The sequence below is a fragment of the Cucurbita pepo genome, chromosome 2 (assembly GCF_057944985.1).
Source record: "Cucurbita pepo subsp. pepo isolate OVF chromosome 2, ASM5794498v1, whole genome shotgun sequence".
NCBI lineage: Eukaryota > Viridiplantae > Streptophyta > Magnoliopsida > Cucurbitales > Cucurbitaceae > Cucurbita > Cucurbita pepo.
In genome coordinates this window covers 9,585,501-9,606,909 of record NC_141799.1, presented here as the reverse complement: position 1 = coordinate 9,606,909, position 21,409 = coordinate 9,585,501, and the positions used below count along the sequence as shown (strand labels likewise).

General features: G+C 40.4%; 2 pseudogenes; both read left to right on the top strand.

Annotated features, from left to right (window-relative positions):
* The first annotated feature begins 1,139 nt into the window (after nucleotides 1-1,139).
* On the top strand, nucleotides 1,140-9,608 carry LOC147793595 (aspartic proteinase PCS1-like; annotated as a pseudogene).
* Nucleotides 9,609-15,677: 6,069 nt separating this feature from the next.
* LOC111787792 (aspartic proteinase PCS1-like) lies at nucleotides 15,678-19,690 on the top strand (annotated as a pseudogene).
* The last annotated feature ends 1,719 nt before the right edge of the window (nucleotides 19,691-21,409 follow it).

The window sequence follows — 21,409 nt, the reverse complement described above, 5'->3', positions numbered from 1 at the left end:
ATAGGACGAGGTGTGGCAGTAGAGGGTCCACCTCGAGAAGGATCAGAGGTTAGGTCGGTAACAGTTACGCCGCCCCCAGCTTTACCACCAGTTGCGCTACCACCTTTAGTGCCTCCACTACAAGCTGAACCTCCACCCCAGCCTGCTCTACCACCACAAGCCACACCTGAGGTTGCACCCCCAGCGCCCGGAGTAGATGCTAATACTAAGCTAATGTGTGAGTCTATCCAAGCATTAATTCAAACCCTGGTAACCACACAGCAAGCCAATCTACTAGCCAGCCAACATGCCCAAGCACAGGCCCAAGCACATGCACAGGCACAAGCAAAAGTCGATGCTCAGGCCACCGCCCCAGTAAACCCTCCACAACCTATTAGATGTTCAAACTGGATAAAGGATTTCAAGAGATATGACCCTCGACCATTCGCCGGTTTCTTAGAAAACCCCATAGAAGCCCAAATGTGGATTGCAGTTGTAGAAACCACCTTTTAGACTATGAAGTGCCCAGAGAACCAAAAGGTCGCATGCGCAACATTTGTCCTACAGAAAAACGCAGAGATATGGTGGAGAGATAACAAAATCCTTCTTAACCTAGAAGGGGGACCTATGAACTGGGAACGGTTTAAGGAGGCCTTCCTTAAAGAATATTATCCTAAGTCAGAGCGACTTAAGAGGCAACAGGAGTTCGCCCATCTGGTACAGGGTGGACTCACAGTGGAGAAATACAATCGAGAGTTTAAGAGACTCAAGAGATTTGCGCTGTCCATGGTGGACACCGAAGAAAAGATGACAGAGAAGTTTGTAATGGGTCTGGAACCAAGAATCCGCCGCATGCTGGAAGCATTCAACCCAAAGACCTATGACGAAGCCTTGAGAACTGCCAAGGCTTTAGAGAAACCAAAGGATGAGAAAGACGTAAGGAGCCAGTAGTAATTGAGCAGAAGCACTCACATGAATCAGGAGGCTCTGACCGTCCGCCACTAGCACGTAGGCACCGTTCCAACAACAGACCTGCTCCAAGATGGAATGAGTGACACCCTCCTCAACGTATTGACAAGAACCCCAGGAATTAAGATGGGGCTAGAGGAAGGAGAGAAGAAGGGTGCACTATCTGTGGAAGAATACACGGTGGGAGGTGCATGGCTGGCAACCGAGCGTGTTACAGATATGGTCAAGAGGGGCACATCGTCGTGAACTGCATGGTCAGAAACGTTGAAGCACAACCAAACCCGCCTAAAGTAGTAGAGCAGACGGAACAACCAACACCATCGCGAGCTCAAGCTAGGGCCTATGCGTCTACGAGCAAGGACACTGGGAAGTTCGACGTCGTGGTGACAGGTACACTATCCATTTTAGGTCATTTTGCTTTTACTTTATTTGATTCTGGTTCTACGCATTCCTTTATTTCTATGCCTTTTGTTGTACAAACAGGGTTCAAATTAGGACCCTTATTGCATGAAATGTATGTAAGCACCCCTTCGGGGGTAGACTTAGTAGCTAGGGATAGAGTAAAGAATGACCAAGTAATCATAGGGAACCAAACACTAAGCGTGGACCTGATGGTAGTAAGCATGACAGATTTCGACGTCATATTAGGCATTGATTGGCTAGTCGAAAATCGTGCTAGTATAGACTTTCGTAAAAAGGAAGTAAAATTTTCACCATCGGCGGGACATGCCTTTAAATTTAAAGGCACAAGTATCGGAATTACCCCTAAGGTAGTCTCGATGTTGAAAACAAAGAGGCTAGTCCAACAAGGCAGATGGGCGATATTAGCATGTGCAGTAGGCGTAAGAGGAAAAGAAAAGACCCTAGAAAATGTGTCAATAGTAAACAAGTTCTCGGATGTATTCTCGGACAACCTACCTGGAATACCCCCTTCCCGAGCGGTCGACTTTGTCATTGAACTCGAGTCGAGAACTAAGCCTATTTCCAAAGCACCCTATCGCATGGCGCCAACAAAGTTGAAGGAACTCAAGGCGCAATTGCAAGACTTACTGGATAAAGGGTTCATTTGACCTAGCGTATTCCCCTGGGGTGCACCAGTGTTGTTTGTTAAGAAGAAAGATGGATCGATGCGTCTGTGCATGGATTACAGAGAACTAAATAAGAGAACCATAAAGAACAAACATCCTCTGCTTTAGTACCGCCTTTCACCCCCAACAGATGGACAAATGGAACGGTTAAACCAAATTCTAGAAGACATGTTACGCGTTTGCGTACTAGATTTTAAGGGAAGTTAGGATTCCAAACTCCACCTAATGGAATTCTCCTATAATAATAGCTTCCAAGCAACTATTGGAATGACACGATTTGAGGCCCTGTACGGGAAACAGTGTAGGTTCCCACTATGTTGGGATGAAGTAGGCGAGAGAGAGTTAGTAGGATCCAAGTTGGTTTGACTCACCAATGAGGTTGTCTAGAAAATTCGAGCGAGGATGCGTACCGCTCAAAGTATACAGAAAAGCTACGCCGATGTAAGACGTAGAAGCTTAGAGTTTGAAATAAGGGACTTAGTATTCCTTAAGGTGACACCTATGTCATGAGGTTCGGATGTAAATGCAAGTTAAATCCTAAATTCATTGGACCATTCGAGATTCTAAAGAGAATTGGTCCAGTAGCGTATAAGTTAGCCCTACCTCCCGCCCTCTCAGGAGTGTACGATGTATTTCACGTTTCGATGCTGAGGAAGTACATTACAGACCCTATCCACGTAATAGACTACAAACTACTCCAACTCAATAAAGATCTGAGCTAAAAGGAAAAACAAGTAAAAATCTTAGGCAGAGAAGTAAAAGTCTTATGCAACAAGAACATTGCATTCATTAAGGTGCTGTGGCGGACATAGTGAGGAAATCACGTGGGAATGTGAAGACGAAAGAAAAATACGCCGAGTTAGTACAAGAGTTTGAGACTTTCGAGGATGAAAGTGCTTTTTAGGGGTATATAATGTAACGACCTGGGAAAAAGATAAAGAAAAGGAAAGAAAAAGAAAAAAAAAAAACTCATTCGCCGAAAAACCCGCAAGTTTTCCGGCGACCACCGAGTTTTGCGGATCCCACGCGAAACGACAACCGCACCCCACTCAGCCTTGAGCCCAAGACTCCCAAAACACCTCAGAATACTTGCAAAGAAAGAAAAGAAAGAAAATACGAGAGAGAGAGAGAGAGAGAGAGAGAGAGAGAGAGAGAGAGAGAGAGAGAGAGAGAGAGAGAGAGAGAGAGAGAGAGAGAGAGAGAGAGAGAGAGAGAGAGAGAGAGAGAGAGAGATTTCGAATAATGTTGGCGAGTTTCCAATTTTTCCCGACGAGTCCCAAACCACCCGAAAACCAATGCCAAATGCTTAGTTACCATCACGAGAAGGATCTCTAAGGATAGCACAATAACTCAAGGTACGTTTTTTTGCCTTTTCATAAGCGTCGTCGTCGAGAACCGAGGTCAGAAAATTGAGTTTTTCTAAATGTTCTTAGATATGTGGTTTTAGGAATTTTTAGGCCATAAAACTTCGAGGAAGGAAAGAGGGACGACAAACAGAGAGAAAAGGAAGAAAGGGGACCGAAATCGGCAACGGAAACGCCGCAGGAAGGAGAGAGAGAACGCGCTGGAAAATTGCACAGAAGTCAGGTAAGGAAGAAGGATCCATCGAATTCAGGTCAGCACGAATCGAATACCTAGACCCGAGGCCCAAACCAATCCCAGTCCAACCCGCGAAATGGAGGGCCAAGTTCCGATTTGGCCCAAACCTCAATCCAGCCCAATAGCCGATGGTTTAGCTGAACAAACCTGAGACTAGACCCACGGTCCAACTGCACCGGCCTGCAACCCAAACACTTGCGGTCTAGTCCAGTAAGCCAAGGCCCAACGATCAGTCCGACCTAGTAGCCTTTTGCAGTCGATGTCCCGAACCGGATTGCGACCTGCGCCTTCACCCGATGCTAGCGCACGACGAGGCACGTTCTGCTGCTGCTGCCACGTGGAAACATGGCGTCCCGAGCAGTCCCTTAGCTTGGCTTCGCACCAACGGCTCTGGTGACTCCTCTAGTGGCTCCCAACGGCTGTTCGACTCGACTTCTCAGATTTTAGCTCGATTTCCACTATTTTGACCGTCCTGAACCTGTTTTCGGCCCTGGTTAAGGTAATCGAGGCCATTTTAGACCATATTTCACATTTATTGAGTTATTGGTAATTTAATTGTGACATACTAACGGAAGGTGACAAACGGTGTGATAGGAAATAAACCCCGACAACATAGGAAGCAGCTCTCAAGGAACGGAGCTTACGTTTAGCTAATTAGGGAGTACTTCGGCCAAGGCCAACAAAGTAAGTGGTCTTACTATAGGATAGGCTAAAGATTATATGAATTATGATGATGTATGAGTATGATGTTGTGCTGTGATGTTAGTTATATGTACGTTATTTATGTTTTGATGCATGACTTACATGTCATATTTGATGCACTTAATGGCTTTTATGATGAGTATGATGTATGCATGACGATGGTATTAACATGATGATGTTTTCCATGTTGAACATGCCTTATGATATTGTATGCCATATTGTATCACGTCGTTAGATCGACATAGGACAAAACCTTAAGAGCATGAAAATGATACTAATGTAAATATCTAGGAGCACGTATTACACAGTATAACAAAGAGATGAGAGTAGAGGGTTGTGTCAGAAGAGACGTATAATTGGACTTAGAGGGACCTCATGCATATTGTGTGTTCATAAGCATAGGGCTACTTCCCCTAGAGATGATGAGTGCGGACGCGCACCATATGACGACGAGTGCGGACGCGCACAAATGAGGGTGTTCATGAGGTGCATGACACTGTGGGGTTCCACTGACCTCCGGACGTCACTACAGATTAGCTTGACTAGAGGGTCCAGGGGGTGTGTGAGCGCCCTGGATTCACACACGGACGTGTGAGTCGTGTGTAGGGAAGTATTATACATCCAATTTGTCCGAGACTGGAGGCCACCCTTATGATGATTAGAGATAGGTTCCTAATTCATGATTGCATGTGTTTGCATTAGCATGACGCCTATAGTGGGGTCACTTACTGAGTATTTCTTCAAAATACTCAGGTCGTGTGCCATATTGTTTTCAAGTAAAGGCAAGGTGCCCATGTACGGTTGACAACGACATCATTATCAGAGACTGTGACGCATGCATAGGGTAGTTGCATATTTAAAATTCCTAGTCTTGGTTAGGATAGGGTGTTTGCATTTCATTTGTTTAAATTATTTAATTTGTAATAATTTTTTTTTATCTTATTTTGACTCCAGCATGATGTTTGAAACACGTAAGTCCGACAATGTTTTCTAGTGGTTTAATGTATTCTAAAGTTTTAAAATTTCCGCTATTTAAGATAAACATTTTTAAAGTTATATTCTGTATATAAGATGAGCATCAGACGTTAGTGGCGACTCTGGATATGTGAAAATTTAGGGTACATGCAAGGTCTGTGAAAAGTTTCATGAAGGAAGATGTATGGCCGGGGCGAGATTTTTTTTTTCAATGTGGCCATATCGCCATCAACTGCACGACCAAGAACTCCAAAGACCCACCTAATCCACCTAGAGCATTGGAAGAGGCGGACAGACTAGTACAAACTCGTGGTCAAGCTAGGGCATATGCGTCCACCAGTAGAGACATTAGGAGGTTCGACACTATGGTGACAGGTACACTATCCATTTTAGGTCATTAGGCTTTTACAATATTTTATTCTGGTTCTACGCACTCTTTTTCACTGTCTTGATTTAACAATTTTCACTGTTGTCTGAAATCAATTGCATTGAAATACAAACACAACTTGGTTGGCTTTTAGTGGTCCTAACATCCCTACATAACGTTTACTCGTGGTACTACACATATACCCATTGACTCACGTAGTTTTATTAACGCATCCAAATTCAGTAGTTTTGTCATAATATTTGCAACTTGTTCTTGTGTGACACAACGCTTCAGCTCAATAACTCCATCTCTGGTCAAATCACGCAAGAAATGAAACCTCACATCAATGTGTTTGTTGCATCCATGCATGATTGGATTCTTAGATAGCTTAATGGTGGAACTGTTATCACATAACATAGTGATACACTTATCTTAAAAATGACCAAGTTTTTCCAAAACTCTCCTCATCCACACCCCTTAACAAGCACAAGAGGCGCAGCCACAAATTCTTCTTCAGTAGTGGATAAAGTAACTATAAGTTGTTTTTTGGAGGACCAAGACAGAGCTCCATCACTAAGTAAAAACACATAACCAGAAGTGCTTTTCCTATCATCTATTTCTCCTGCATAATCACACATTACCCTTTTTCGATAAAGAACTCCCAAATCTACCGTACCTTTTAAGTATCTCAACACTCTTTTTCCAGCTTGCAAATGCAACTCAGTTGGACTTGCCATAAATCTGCTAATGAGTGACACTACATACATTAAATTCAGTCTGCAGTTAGATACCTAAGACTTCCAATAAATTTTTTATACATTATAGCATTGATCTTGACTCCTTCTTCATCCTTTGTCAGTCTAGCCCCAGAAACAATAGGGTTTTTACACTATTACTTTTTTAAGGTGGCTGGAGAGTAATATAAACACAGTGTTACTATGTTAGCTTTGATGTGCATAATTAAACTTATTGAAACATTTATTATCATTTTTAAAGGTCATTAGCAAGACCATTTACTCAATAATAAAATACTTAAAATCAAGGTTGTCAGTGCAGGCATAGTATATCTATAATGTGTGAACAAATTCAATTAAAATATTTCATAAACGATATCATTAACTTAAACATTCGTAAAACCCATTTCAATTAACGAAAATTCTCTGATGTAACCTAAGGGCTTTAGTATAAAAATAAGTACAACTATCCTAGATTTGATTCCATGGTCTTCATAACAACGCTGTTATCCTTACAGAGTTGCCTTACCTTTACTTGAAAAAAATAGCACGTGGCTTAAGTATTTAAAAATACTCGTAACTAACCCTACTATTGAAATCAGTAAATGCAAACAAATACAATCATGTTGGGACCTATCCTTTCATTATCATCATGACATTGGTCTCACTTTCTAGTTCAGGCTGATTGAATGTATATTACTTCTCTACACACGGTATACACAGGAGCACATGGACCCCAAGGTAGACTCGTACACATACCCTAAGGTAGACTCGTATCTTTACATGTGCACATGAAAACTCGCACTACCGAAAAAGTCGCGGAGGGAAAAAAGCGTGCAATATATCATGGCACAATATTGTACTATATGCATTCATACTCATCATAAAGGGGAAGTATCCCGATGCACATGACACATAAAATGCATGAGATCCCCACATGACACACAAAATACATGAAATATACGTATGATGTGGGTCATACCTTCGTTCTTTCATAAACATAACTTTCATGAATAGCATACATGGCTAAATAATATATAATGTTATGTATCGTGCATCATACAACATGAAAGTAATCACAAGATACATAACATAACATCATCTATATGTCTCATGGGGTCCCACGTAACATAATATAGATTTAGTTAGAACATAACATAGCAGGATACACGTCAAACATTCACAAGTACAACATGTGTAAGAGACATAGAACACACGTCGTTCATACTTCATACAATTCATCTAACCGATCCAATAGTAAAGTCACATAATTGGTTTGCCTAAGCAGTCAATAAATTTTCTAAGTTGCTATTGGTTTGATCCTACACAGGTTTTGTTTAGAAATTGACTACCAACCACATTAATGGTAGATTCTACTCATGGAGGTTAAATCTGCGATCATATTATTGTTAAACAAAGATTTATCACGGTAAAATTAATTCAGTTCATTCATTTAATATCATAGTTGTGAACTAAAAAATTACATATTCAAATTCTATCACATATATAGTCAAACTAAAAACAAATCATTTAATCTTGATTAGATCCCAAATTTGTACCACAAATTTGTTCAAACTAAAACTAAAATTGGTTTATAATACTATCATGAAATAGGATTTTTGAATTCTCTACCGTACATTTAATTATATGCTCTCTCTCTTCCATTTTTACTCTCTATGTAATGGAAACAACAGCTCCATCCAAAAACACGTTGGATATGACCCACTAACAAAATACAGCTAGACAACAACAAAGAGAATAAAAAAGAGGTTCTTTTTTAGTTGCTTTTTTTTTTTATTTGTTTCAGTGTATTTGGACGGTGGATCATATCCAACGTCAAAACAGTCACAAACCCATAATCATGCCTCTCTCTCTCTCCTATTTCTCTCCCTATTCGGTCTCTTATTCTCCCCATCAAACTCCCTCTCCCTCTCCTTCCCTCTGACCTCCCATTCTGTCTCCTCCCAAGAAGCCTCCCTTTCCCTCTCCTCCAAAACCAAATCTCATGGGAAGTTCCCCTTCCAGTACTCCAACGCTCTTGTGGTGTCTGTTCCCATTGGATCGCCGCCGCAGCAGATGGACATGGTAGTAGACACCGGCAGCCAACTGTCCTGGATTCAATGCCACGACAAAGTAGGGAGAAAATCAGTGAAGCCCATGATTAATGTGTTTGACCCTTATCTCTCCTCCTCTTTCTCTTTCCTTCCCTGTAACACCACTTTGTGCAGACCCCGAATTCTTGATTTTACCCTTCCTACTTCTTGTGACCCAACTCGCCACTGCCACTACTCCTACTTCTACGCGGATGGGACCCTGGCCGAGGGTAATCTCGTCACTGAAAACTTCACCTTCTCCAATTCCTTAACTACCCGCTCCCTCCTTGGCTGCGCTACGGCCTCCACCCAAAATAGGGGTATGTTGGGAATGAACACTGGAAGCCTCTCCTTCATCTCCCAGGCCAAAATATCAAAGTTTTCCTATTGCATTCCGAATCGAACTGGGTCGGATCTAACCGGCTTGTTCTACCTTGGAGACAACCCCAACTCCGCTAAATTCAAATACGTCAACATGATGACTTTCCCCAAAAGTCGACGCTCCCCGAATCTTGAAAAGTTGAGGGGATAAGAATAGGCAACAACAAACTCAACATCTCGCCCGTCGTTTTCAAACCGGACCCATCTGGGGCCGGTCAGACCATGATCGACTCCGGCTCGGATTTGACGTATTTGGTAGATGAGGCCTACAGCAAGGTCAGAGAAGAGATGGTCAGATTAGTGGGGCCCATGATGAAGAAAGGATTTGAATATTCTGCCGTCGCCGACATGTGTTTCGACGGCGCAGTGGCGGCGACGGTGGGTCGGAGGATCGGCGACATGTGGTTCCAGTTTGAGAATGGGGTGGAGATATTGGTTGGGAAAGGGGAAGGGTTATTGACGAAAGTGGAGAAAGGGGTGAAGTGCGTGGGGATCGGGCGGTCAGATAGACTTGTGACTGAGAGTAATATAATCCGGAACGTTCATCAACAGAATATGTGGGTGGAGTAGGATCTGAGAAATAAGAGAATTGGGTTTGGTGTTGCTAAGTGTAGTGGATTGAAGGCATGATCATGGACGGTGGAGATTCATACTATTCTTTTGTGTACCTGTTTAGATTACCAAATTTTGTTATAAAATAAAACAAAATTTGTTGTAATATCACACTTATTGATCATTGATTTCTTGTCTACAAAATAGTTTGTTTTTGTTAAGTTCCATACTTCCTAAATATAATATAATGAATTAATTTATAAAATTTGCAAAATAATTAAATAAATATAAAACATCAATAACCCCCCTCTTAAATTAAACAAAGTTGAACCTAAACTAAGTTAGGTCCCAAGAAAAACCTAAAGAAAACACCCCAAGAATCAAGACTCTTCTAGAACAAATCACGCTAAGATGGGTTCATATGGTTGCAAATAAAAGTTACCACTTATTGCATTAAGGACCTTAGACAACATTAAGAACCAAGAACAACAACACACCTGGCATTAGGACCTTAGAAACTTACAAGATTAAGAACCAAGAACAACAACACATAAGCTTTACAACTACCAGAATAAGAAAAATGCTAGGTACTACTCAAGGACAAAGGACCATGGTCCCCAAACTCAAAAATTCAAGAATGCTAGGTAATACTCTAATCATGTCAAAAGTGACTCATGACCTCCTACCAAGCGATGCACAAGATGCCCTGCACCATGTTTCCTTTGCAGGATGTCATGCCTCAAGTTTCTCTCACCTCTCACCTAGAAGAGATGCCCTGTAGACTTGTAGGATGACATGTTCAAGTATGTACCGAGCAAGTGACCTTTATGGTCTATCAAGGGGAGTAGTCTAAGGTCATGAAGGAACAAGAAGAGAGTAAGTTACCTTAGCCAAGAATCAAGAACCTCCCATGACCTCCCACGGTACAGCATGCTCATGACTTAGACTACGCTGCTTGGAACGTATGAAACCTTGAGCGTAGGTTAAGCGACTTTATTATAGGGCAAGCCCTTGATGCAGTATTAGACTACATCGCTTGGAACGTAAGAAGCCTTGGATGTAGGTTTTATACTGTTAAGTGACTGTATTATAGGGCAAGCCCTTGATGCAGTATTAGACTACATCGCTTGGAACGTAAGAAGCCTTGGATGTAGGTTTTCTACTATGCTGCTTGGAACGCATGAGGCCTTGGGCATAGTTTAGCAGACTGTATCGAAGGGCAAGCCCTAAGATGCAGTAAGACTACGTCGCTTGGAACGCATGAAGCCTTGGACGTAGGTTAACGTTGTGTCGCTTGGAACACTTGGAACGCATGAAGCGTTGGACGTAGGTTAACGCTGTGTTGCTTGGAACGCATGAAGACTTGGACACAGGATTGTCTGGTGCATGTCTAGTGCCGTAAGTCCTAGGGGGAGTGTCTTAGAGAACGAATCAAGAGCAGAACAAGAACTCTATGCCAAGACCTCCCACGGTACAGCATGCTCATGACTTAGACTACGCTGCTTGGAACGTATGAAGCCTTGAGCGTAGGTTAAGCAGACTGTATTATAGGGCAAGCCCTTGGGCATGAGGCCTTGGACATAGGTTTAGCAGACTGTATCGAAGGGCAAGCCCTAAGATGCAGTAAGACTAAGTCGCTTGGAATGCATGAAGCCTTGGACGTAGGTTAACGTTGTGTCGCTTGGAACACTTGGAACGCATAAGCCTTGGACGTAGGTTAACGCTATGTTGCTTGGAACGCATGAAGACTTGGACACAGGATTGTCAGGTGCATGTCTAGTGCCGTAAGTCCTAGGGGGAGTGTCTTTGAGAACGAATCAAGAGCAGAAAAAGAACCCTATGCCGAAACCTCCCACGGTACAGCATGCTCATGACTTAGACTACGCTACTTGGAACGTATGAAGCCTTGAGCGTAGGTTAAGCAGACTGTATTATAGTGCAAGCCCTTGATGTAGTATTAGACTACATCGCTTGGAACGTAAGAAGCCTTGGATGTAGGTTTTTAGACTATGCCGCTTGGAACGCATGAGGCCTTGGGCATAGGTTAAGCATACCGTATCGAAGGGCAAGCCCTAAGATGCGGTAAGACTGCGTCGCTTGGAACGCATGAAGCCTTGGATGTAGGTTAAGGCTGTGTCGCTTGGAACGCATGAAGACTTGGACACAGGATTGTCAGGTGCATGTCTACTGTCGTAAATCCTAGGGGGAGTGTCTTGGAGAACAAATTAAGAACAGAACAAGAATCCTAAGGTCACGGAGGAACAAGAAGAGAGCAAGTTTCCTTAGCCACGAATCAAGAACCTCCTAAGACCTCCCACGATACAGCATTCTCATGACTTAGACTATGCTGCTTGGAACGCGTGAAGCGTTGAGCGTAGGTAAGCAGACTGTATTATAGGGTGAAGCCCTTGATGCATTATTAAGACTACATCGCTTGGAACGTAAGAAGCCCTGGATGTAGGTTTTCACACTATGCCGCTTGGAATGCATGAAGCCATGAGCATAGGTCAAGCAGACGGTATTAGAGGGCAAGCCCTTGATGCAGTATTAAGACTACATCGTTTTGATCATAAGAAGCCTTATAGGTAGGTTTTCAGACTATGCCAACACAATTCTTCTAAAAATTCTCTATAGACCACCTCAAATCTTGAATTTGGTCTCTTTATATTAATAAGAAGGAGCTCTTCCTTCTTTGTGAAGAATTGAAAGGCTGAGAATATAAAATGTCATTCAAGCATCTCGGTAAGAATTTCTTGAAATTGGACAATTTTTACTTGGTAAGAATTTCTTGAAATTGGACAATTTTCATGCACCAAAAGTTTCTAGAGCTCTAATAGGATGTTTTTCGTGAGAAAAGCTTAAAGAAAAATAACCATATGAATGTCCTCAATTTCTCATTTTAAGTTTCGAAAAGTTTATGAAAATCAAGAAATTTCTTCTTACGTTTAAGCTGATCTTTTAAGACTTGTTTGTATAGCTTCGTGGTAAGGAGAAAAGCAACTTCGATGAAAGAAATGAAGGTTAGAAGTCGCTGGAAGCAAACAACCCGTAGATTGACTATCGGTGAGCTTTGAGGTTTAAAATTTTAAAATTTTGATTTTGAAATTCGACCTCTATTGTATAAGTCGTGACATGGACCTTATATCATTAGCTTCGGGAGGGAAAATATAGAACAATTTTGCTGAAGGAATTGAGAGAAGATAAGCTCCTAATCAGCTAGACCAAGAGCAAGAAACAACCTAGAATTGTTGATAAGTACAGCGTGGAGTACCCTACTTTGACCCATTATAACCTTACTCGATTATGAATCAATTTAAGTAGAATCTGTGTAAATGAACTGTGATATGAAGGATTATTATTATTATTTTTTTTTTTTGAACTCGAATAGAAATATTTGATGAACCTTGCTTGAAGGCTAAGTCATTCCTACTTCTTATGCTCCTTTCGTAGAGTGTTCGGAAGCAAACCCCTGACTCGTACGCCTTGTGGCAACTCTCCTCTTAGGTGTCATCCTTTTAGCTTTCCTGTGTAGTGGAGGTTACTTGTTGATTCCATCTTAGGTTGATGTCTCTATTACCTTCCAACGGAAAAGTCAATAACCTTATTTCAATTCATAGTCTTAGGTCTTTCTTAGCATAAGGTTTTAAAGGCAGCCTAGCGATGAAGGATCGTTTTTTAAGCTAAGCCATAAAAAAACCTTTGCTCTGATCCCAATTATAAAGATCCAAAGTTCTATTTTTTTTTTTTAACTATTAAAAAAACATAAGTTCATATATATATACTATTGGTATATTAAAGTAGCGTTTATACATACTCATTTCAAAAACAAAATAAGAAGCATACTCAAAACAATTCAAAATATATTTAACTAAAGATGAATGTTAATCTATGCTCCATAGTCTGCTCCCATCCACGACCAGCGACTAGTTACATGAAAAAAAAAATGATAAGCATGGAGTGATTAAAAACTCAGTAAGTAGCCTACTTGTAGGTTCTTAATCGCAACCTTAAGCTAGAATATCATTTCTTATTGTGTTTTTAGGGGCATGACACTTAGAACTCATCTTGTTATATGTCATATGCTAATTCTAAAAAACTTTTTTTTTTAAAGTAACCTTTAGTTCTCTCCCTATAACACATGAGTGGTGCTATCATGATTCTACTAGTGAATCGTGGTGCATGTCATCTCTTCTAGGTGAGGGAAAGGAGAGGCCCTTCGTAACATTTTGCTCATCATACATAATACAGGGAATCCCCATAAAAGAGAAACAGGGGCCTCGTAGTACTCCTTGTGATGGGAGATAATGGTTACTTTTCGGCATGAATCTTAGCAACTTATTTGTCATGCTATTCAAATAATCCTAGGTACATTCTTGACACATGGATGAATCCTAGGTACATTCTTGACACATGGATTGTTGGTGAACCTAGACTTGTACATAATACCATAGGGTAGGCTTAAAATTTAATGGTTTTTAATTTAGGTCAAATCTAAAGGACAGCCTAACGTCGATCCCATGAGCGTGAAAACTTACTAGTATCTCGATAACGTTACTATAAGATCATGTAAGAAGTTTCATGTTACATAGGTATCTTAACGTTACTTAAATCTCGAGCAAATTGGTCGATCCAAGACATTAACTCACGATTCTAGGTACTTTTATTTCATGTTTCCTTAATACACATCTAATTTAAGGTTCACACACATCCAAGCGATTCCTACAAGCATTTCTTAAGAAAAGTATAAGATGGCTACTTACCTCTTGTATGGTGTTCGAGGCCTCGATTTTTGAGCTTCTGGCACCCGATTCTCCAAATTTTATTTGGTAGCTTCTTTAGTGAGTCTAGTTTCTGGAACCATTGAGAATTTTGTGAGAACAGACCACAAAGGAGTCCAATTTTATGAATAACTAAGGGGGCATAAAATTAGGCTAACGTGGTAAGTTGAGTTCAAATAGCCACCTCATCATCTTTTTCCTCCGTCTGAAAACGGACTCCGTCAACTTATTTTAGGGCGTTTCTCCCCTCCATTTCTTTATGAAATGTAAAGATGAAGTGCCATGAAAGAGATTGGAACTCGTCTGTACAGATTCATGGCAAGAAGAAAAAACACTTTGACGAACGAAACGAAGATTGAAAGTCGTCGGAAGCAAAGAACCCATAGGTTTTCTATCGGCTTTCGAGTTTAAAATTTTCGAATTTTTATTCTAAAATTCGACCTTTATTATACAAGTCATGACATGGGTCTCATACCTTTAGCTTCAAGGGAAAATATAAACAATTTTGGAGAAGCAATTGGGCGAAGAGAAGATCTAAATCAGCTAAACAAAGAGAAGAAACAACATAAAATTTTGGATAATTACAATGTTGAGTACCCAATTTTTAACCCCTATAACTTGCTCGAATACTAACCAATTTAAGTGGAATCTGTCATAAATCAACTGTGATTTGTAGAACTATAAATTTTGTGAAGAACTAATGTAGAAATATTTGTTGAATCGCTGGAAACAAACGAATATTCGGAGGAAGAAAATCACATCGACTGCCTTGTTTCAGCGTCTTAAGTTTAGAGACGATGATGTTGCAGTCTATATGATAGATACATCATCTTAACTTTGTTTTCTTAACCTGTATGTACCATTTAGACTGGTTCACCTATTTTGAGATCGGTTCTTATGATGATTTTTTATGTTCCAGAAACTACACTCAATTTGAGACCTACCTAAGAGATTTAAAGACGAATAGCTATAGAAAGGGCGTCAAAAGTGATCCCCGAACATAGGTGAAGAGGTTAAGCACTAAATTTGATGACCTTTACCATTATTTAGACTGGTTTACTCCTGTTTAGTTCTCTTATAATTGTTTGTTGTTCCCGATACTAGACACAATTTGCATCCTACCCTAGAAATTTGGAAGAAAAGCAGTTTCAGGAAGACTTTAAACCTTGTATCTAAACACACCGAAACAAGTAAGTAGCCATATGAAACAAACATCGAATCGAATAGTACTTGTAGGAGTTGACCAGGACAAGCACATATGATTAGAAACCATATCTAGAAACCTAATTGACCTAGTATCATAATAGCTAAATTAGAAACGTGTATGGTTTACAGTTTAGCATACTTTACAGCGTTATAGGCTCCGCTTGCATGTTTGAGAACTCTAATATTCTTACCATGTTTATAAGTTTTTCAACATGCCTAGATTGACTTTATTCCTTATATTGAGCATGTTGAGCATGACGTATGTTATGAGTGTTCTTAGATGCATGCCAGAGGGTTTGCGAAACCCGTTTATGACCAATTTTGCTTTGGACGATCGATATGTGTCCTACAATGTCAATAAGTTGGTTATTGACTATGAACCATTGTTTTACGTTACTAAGGTACTAGACCTAGCTACAGGTCCCACTGTCTCCTTTGGGTTAACCTTGTACCTTGTAGGGATGATTTAGGTGCAACCCTTGTTCATAAACTAGCCAAGGGGGGGTTAGGGTCTATGTAGTATATATAGTCGAGTTGTCACTCTTAGCGAGTTACATAAGTCATATAGGGTATGTTGTTGAGGTAGTTTCAGTTGTGCTTAGTGAGGGAGCCAGGTTAGTTATTATCTCTACTTAGAAGGGTGACCGACAGGTAATTTACTGATCTAGCAAGATGGGGTGTGAGCAAGTAATTTACTATCTTCGCTTGGAAGGGCGATGCGACAAGTCAGTGACTGTTTCAGCCTAAAAAGGTGATGCAACAGATAGTTATAACCCAGCACCACTAGGAGAAATCCTCTGGTATGAGCTTAGTATATAGTCAGGTGTGAAGTACGTATATTACATTAGAGCAAAAGGGCTCCTCCATACTTACTAAACTTACCCTAGTCCCGACCTTTTCAGTTATGAACTCGAAGGGGTAGAGCACTCCTTAGAGGAGGTATGTATAGGGTTTTGGTGCGTAGAGACCTAAAAAGGTCAATACAGGTATTGGGCCTCACTTTGGCTAAAACTCTAGGGGTAGTATGAGCACATAGCTTAAGATTTCATGTACAGGAATAAGTTTGACAAGAGGCTATAAGTTGGTTCCATATTGAGTAGTTTTATACTCAAGAGGCTATAAGTTGGTTCCATATTGAGTAGTTTTATACTCAAGAGGCTATAAGTTGGTTCCATATTGAGTATTTTTGTACTCAGTCTTACTACATTTCATGTTTTCAGGTGAGTAATAGATCACTGGTTACTGTGGGGGCTTGTTGGGTCGCGTGGCTATGGAGGGGACCTCGTTGACCTAAGTCTTTTGAATCTTATATTTATTTATATATGTCTTTTGTACCCATTTCCAACTATAACTGATCTTTGTATTTAAAATCGCACGCCTACTAATATATGTATTTAACTTCTTGTAATTTAATGTATTGCTTTATTTGTTTTATGTCTTGTATTTAAATTTTTTTTTTTAAAAAAAAAGTTATGACCTATTTCATCGGGATGGTTTATGCTAAAATGAGAGGAAAATCGAGTCATTACATATGATAAAATATGATGATTATTTTTTAAAAAATGGAGAGAGTTGATTAAAGTATAGAGATCTAGGGGTGAAGAACCTGTGAGTGTAAAGATTTTAGGGTGGTCTCACTTTCTAGTTCAGGCTGATTGGATGTACATTACTTCTCTACGCATGGTATACACACATGGACATGGACCCCAAGGTAGACTCATATATGTACCCCTTGGACAAGGTTTTTGACTAGCGCACTTTCGCGCTACCGGAAAAGTTGTGGAGGAAAAAGAGCGTGCATAATACTTATAGTGTACGCAATATTGTACTGTATGCAGTCGTACTCATCATAAGGAGGAAGTATCCCGACACACAGGACACACAAAATGCATGAGGTCCCCATAGCTTTTAACCCACCGCATATACTTATGATGTGGGTCATACCTTCATTCTTTCATAAACATAACTTTCATGAATAGCATACATGGCTAAACAATATTTCATAAACAAGAAGAGAATATGCTAATATAGTGTGCACGACATAATGTATGTCTAGAGACATCATGCATCATACAACATGAAAGTAATCACAAGATACATAACATAACGTCATGTATATGCCTCATGGGATCCCACATAATAGAATATAGATTTAGTTATGACATAACATAACACGATACACATCAAACAGTCACAAGTACGACATGTGTAAGCGACATAAAACACACCCCATTCATACTACACACAATTCATCTAACCAATCCAATAACAAAGTCACATAATTGGTCAGTCACTAAATTTTCTAAGTTGCTATTGGTTTGGTCCTACACAGGTTTTGTTTAAAAATTGACTCCCAACCACATTAAGGGTAGATTCTACTCATGGAGATTACATCTACGATCATATTATTGTTAAACAAAGATTTATCAGTGTGAAATTAAATATCATAGTTGTGAACTAAAAAATTACATATTCAAATTCTATCACATATATAGTCAAACTAAAAATAAATTATTTAATCCTGATTAGATCTCAAATTTGTACCACAAATTTGTTCAAACTAAAACTAAAATTGGTTTATAATACTATTGTGAAATAGGATTTTTGAATTCTCGAACTTACATTTAATTATGTGCTCTCTCTCTTCCATTTTTACTCTTTATATAATGGAAACAACAGCTCCATCCAAAAACAGGTTGGATATGACCCACTAATAAAATATATGGAGACAACAAAAAAAGAGAATAGAAAAGAAGTTCTTTTTTAATTGTTGTTTTTTTTTTTATATTTGTTTCGTGTATTTGGACCGTGGTCATATCCAACTTCAAAACAGTCACAAACCCATAATCATGCCTCTCTCTCTCTCCTATTTCTCTCCCTATTCGGTCTCTTATTCTCCCCATCAAACTCCCTCTCCCTCTCCTTCCCTCTGACCTCCCATTCTGTCTCCTCCCAAGAAGCCTCCCTTTCCCTCTCCTCCAAAACCAAATCTCATGGGAAGTTCCCCTTCCAGTACTCCAACGCTCTTGTGGTGTCTGTTCCCATTGGATCGCCGCCTCAGCAGATGGACATGGTAGTAGACACCGGCAGCCAACTGTCCTGGATTCAATGCCACGACAAAGTAAGGAGAAAATCAGTGAAGCCCATGATTAATGTGTTTGACCCTTATCTCTCCTCCTCTTTCTCTTTCCTTCCCTGTAACACCACTCTATGCAGACCCCGAATTCCCGATTTTACCCTTTCTACTTCTTGTGACCCAACTCGCCACTGCCACTACTCCTACTTCTAGCGGATGGGACCCTGGCCGAGGGTAATCTCGTCACTGAAAAATTTACCTTCTCCAATTCCTTAACTACACGCTCCCTCCTTCTGGGCTGTGCTACGGCCTCCACCCAAAATAGGGGTATGTTGGGAATGAACACTGGACGCCTCTCCTTCATCTCCCAGGCCAAAATATCCAAGTTTTCCTATTGCATTCTGGATCGAACTGGGTCGGATCTAACCGGCTTGTTCTACCTTGGAGACAACCCCAACTCCGCTACATTCAAATACGTCAACATGTTGACTTTCCCCAAAAGTCGACGCTCCCCGAATCTTGACAAGTTGGCCTACACCCTCCCGATGAAGGGGATAAGAATAGGCAACAACAAAGTCAACATCTCGCCCGCCGTTTTCAAACCGGACCCATCTAGGGCCGGTCAGACCATGATCGACTCCGGCTCCGATTTGACGTATTTGGTAGATGAGGCCTACAGCAAGGTCAGAGAAGAGATGTTCAGATTAGTGGGGCCCATGATGAAGAAAGGATATGAATACGCCGCCGTCACCGACATGTGTTTTGACGGCACAGTGGCGGCAACGGTGGGTCGGAGGATCGGCGACATGTGGTTCCAGTTTGAGAATGGGGTGGAGATATTGGTCGGGAAAGGGGAAGGGTTATTGACGAAAGTGGAGAAAGGGGTGAAGTGCGTGGGGATCGGACGGTCAGATAGACTTGTGACTGAGAGTAATATAATTGGGAACGTTCATCAGCAGAATATGTGGGTGGAGTACGATCTGAGAAATAAGAGAATTGGGTTTGGTGTTGCTAAATGTAGTGGATTGAAGGCATGATCATGGACGGTGGAGATTCATTCTATTCTTTTGTGTATCTGTTTATATTACCAAATTTTGTTATAAAATAAAACAAAATTTGTTGTAATATCAGACTTATTGATCATTTATTTCTTTTCGTAAAGTATACAACTATGAAATAGTTTGTTTTTTTAAGTTCTATACTTCCTAAATATAATATAATGGATTAATTTATAAAATTTGCAAAATAAATGAATAAATATAAAACATCATTATCCACCCATCTTAAATTAAATCGATTAAATGTATAATTTTGTAATCTGGCTCTCTTTTCACCATAAGGAGCTTTCTCCCCCAAGGCACAACTCCCCATAGGTTGCTCCTCCCACTAAGCACAATTAAAACCTTGCTTCCCATAGGGCATAACTAAAATTTAGGCACAATTAAAACCTTGCTTCCCATAGATCATAACTAAAACTACCTCAGTAACCCTCTCTATGTAACTTTCAAGGGTGACAACTCGACCGATATGGGCCATGATCTCATGTATATATATATTATATATATATATATATATATATATTACCTCAGTAACCCTCTCTATGTAACTTTCAAGGGTGACAACTCGACCGATATGGGCCATGATCTCATGTATATATATATTATATATATATATGTGTGTGTGTGTGTGTACAATGAGGATTACATGGTGAGCCTTGATCTAGTAACAAACCTCAATCTCGACGATGTACTATAATAAGTTCAGATTGCGCTAAAAACTGCTAAAGGAGTTGGCATTGACTTTGTCATGATGTTGGCGAGCTGAACCTTGGAAGATATGAGTCGCACATCAAGTTAATGAGTCGATACTCATTCACGAATGAAGTGATAATCAACCTCCACATGCTTCGTTCGTCGATGAAAGATTGGATTGGCAGACAAATAGGTGGCACCAATGTTGTTACACCATAGGCTAGGCACTCGCGCTTGCGAAATCCCGAGCTCACGCAAGGGGACTTGGATCCATATTAATTCGTGGCATCAATAGCAGCCTTGTATTCGGCCTCTATACTAGAACGAGAAACTGTTGATTGTTTCCTTGAACTCTAGGAGTTAAGATTGCCACCAACGAAGATCGCATAGCCTCCGGTGCTTCAACAGTCATCAGGAGTCCCGGCCCAATCAGCATCCGAGATGGCACGGAAAAAATCAGTGTTGGCTTACAAGCCCATATCAATAGTTTCATGTAGATAACAGAGAATTATCTCAAACTCATGTTGAAAGGAGGATGAAAATTTGTGAACTTTGCGCTCCATGAGACTAATGGATGTTATCGCCCTGTTGAGTTTGTTTGTTTATTTTTGCATGAATGATGGATATAGTTGCATGGACACTCAGTTAGCTTTCATGTACCAGTGTAACGATAAGTTTAGGGTTTTGTGGCTAGTGGGACAAGTCACTAAGTAAAGACCTAACCCTTCCCCTAGGAGCCTAACAAACCACCACGGCATACAAACCACCGCTAGAGTACTCTAGGCTACATGTGTGTGATTGGTGTCATAGCTTCGTGGGGGACCAGGGGGTTTCAGTCACGACTCGTAGTAAATATTGGGTCGTGATAGTGTTGATAATGTGGCGTCACATATCATCTTAACTTTATTTTCTTAACCTCTGTGTACTATTTAGATCGATTCACCTATTTTTATATCCGTTCTCTTAATGATTTTTTTTTTTATTTTCATGAAAGTAGACTAAATTTAAGACATACCTAAGAAATTTTAGGAAGAAATAGCTATAGAAAGGTCATCAAAAGTGATCCCTAACCATAGGTAGGTTAAATGGTAAATCACTGAATTTGATGACCTTGACTCACTATTCAGATTGTTTTGACACCTATTTAGACTAGTTCTCA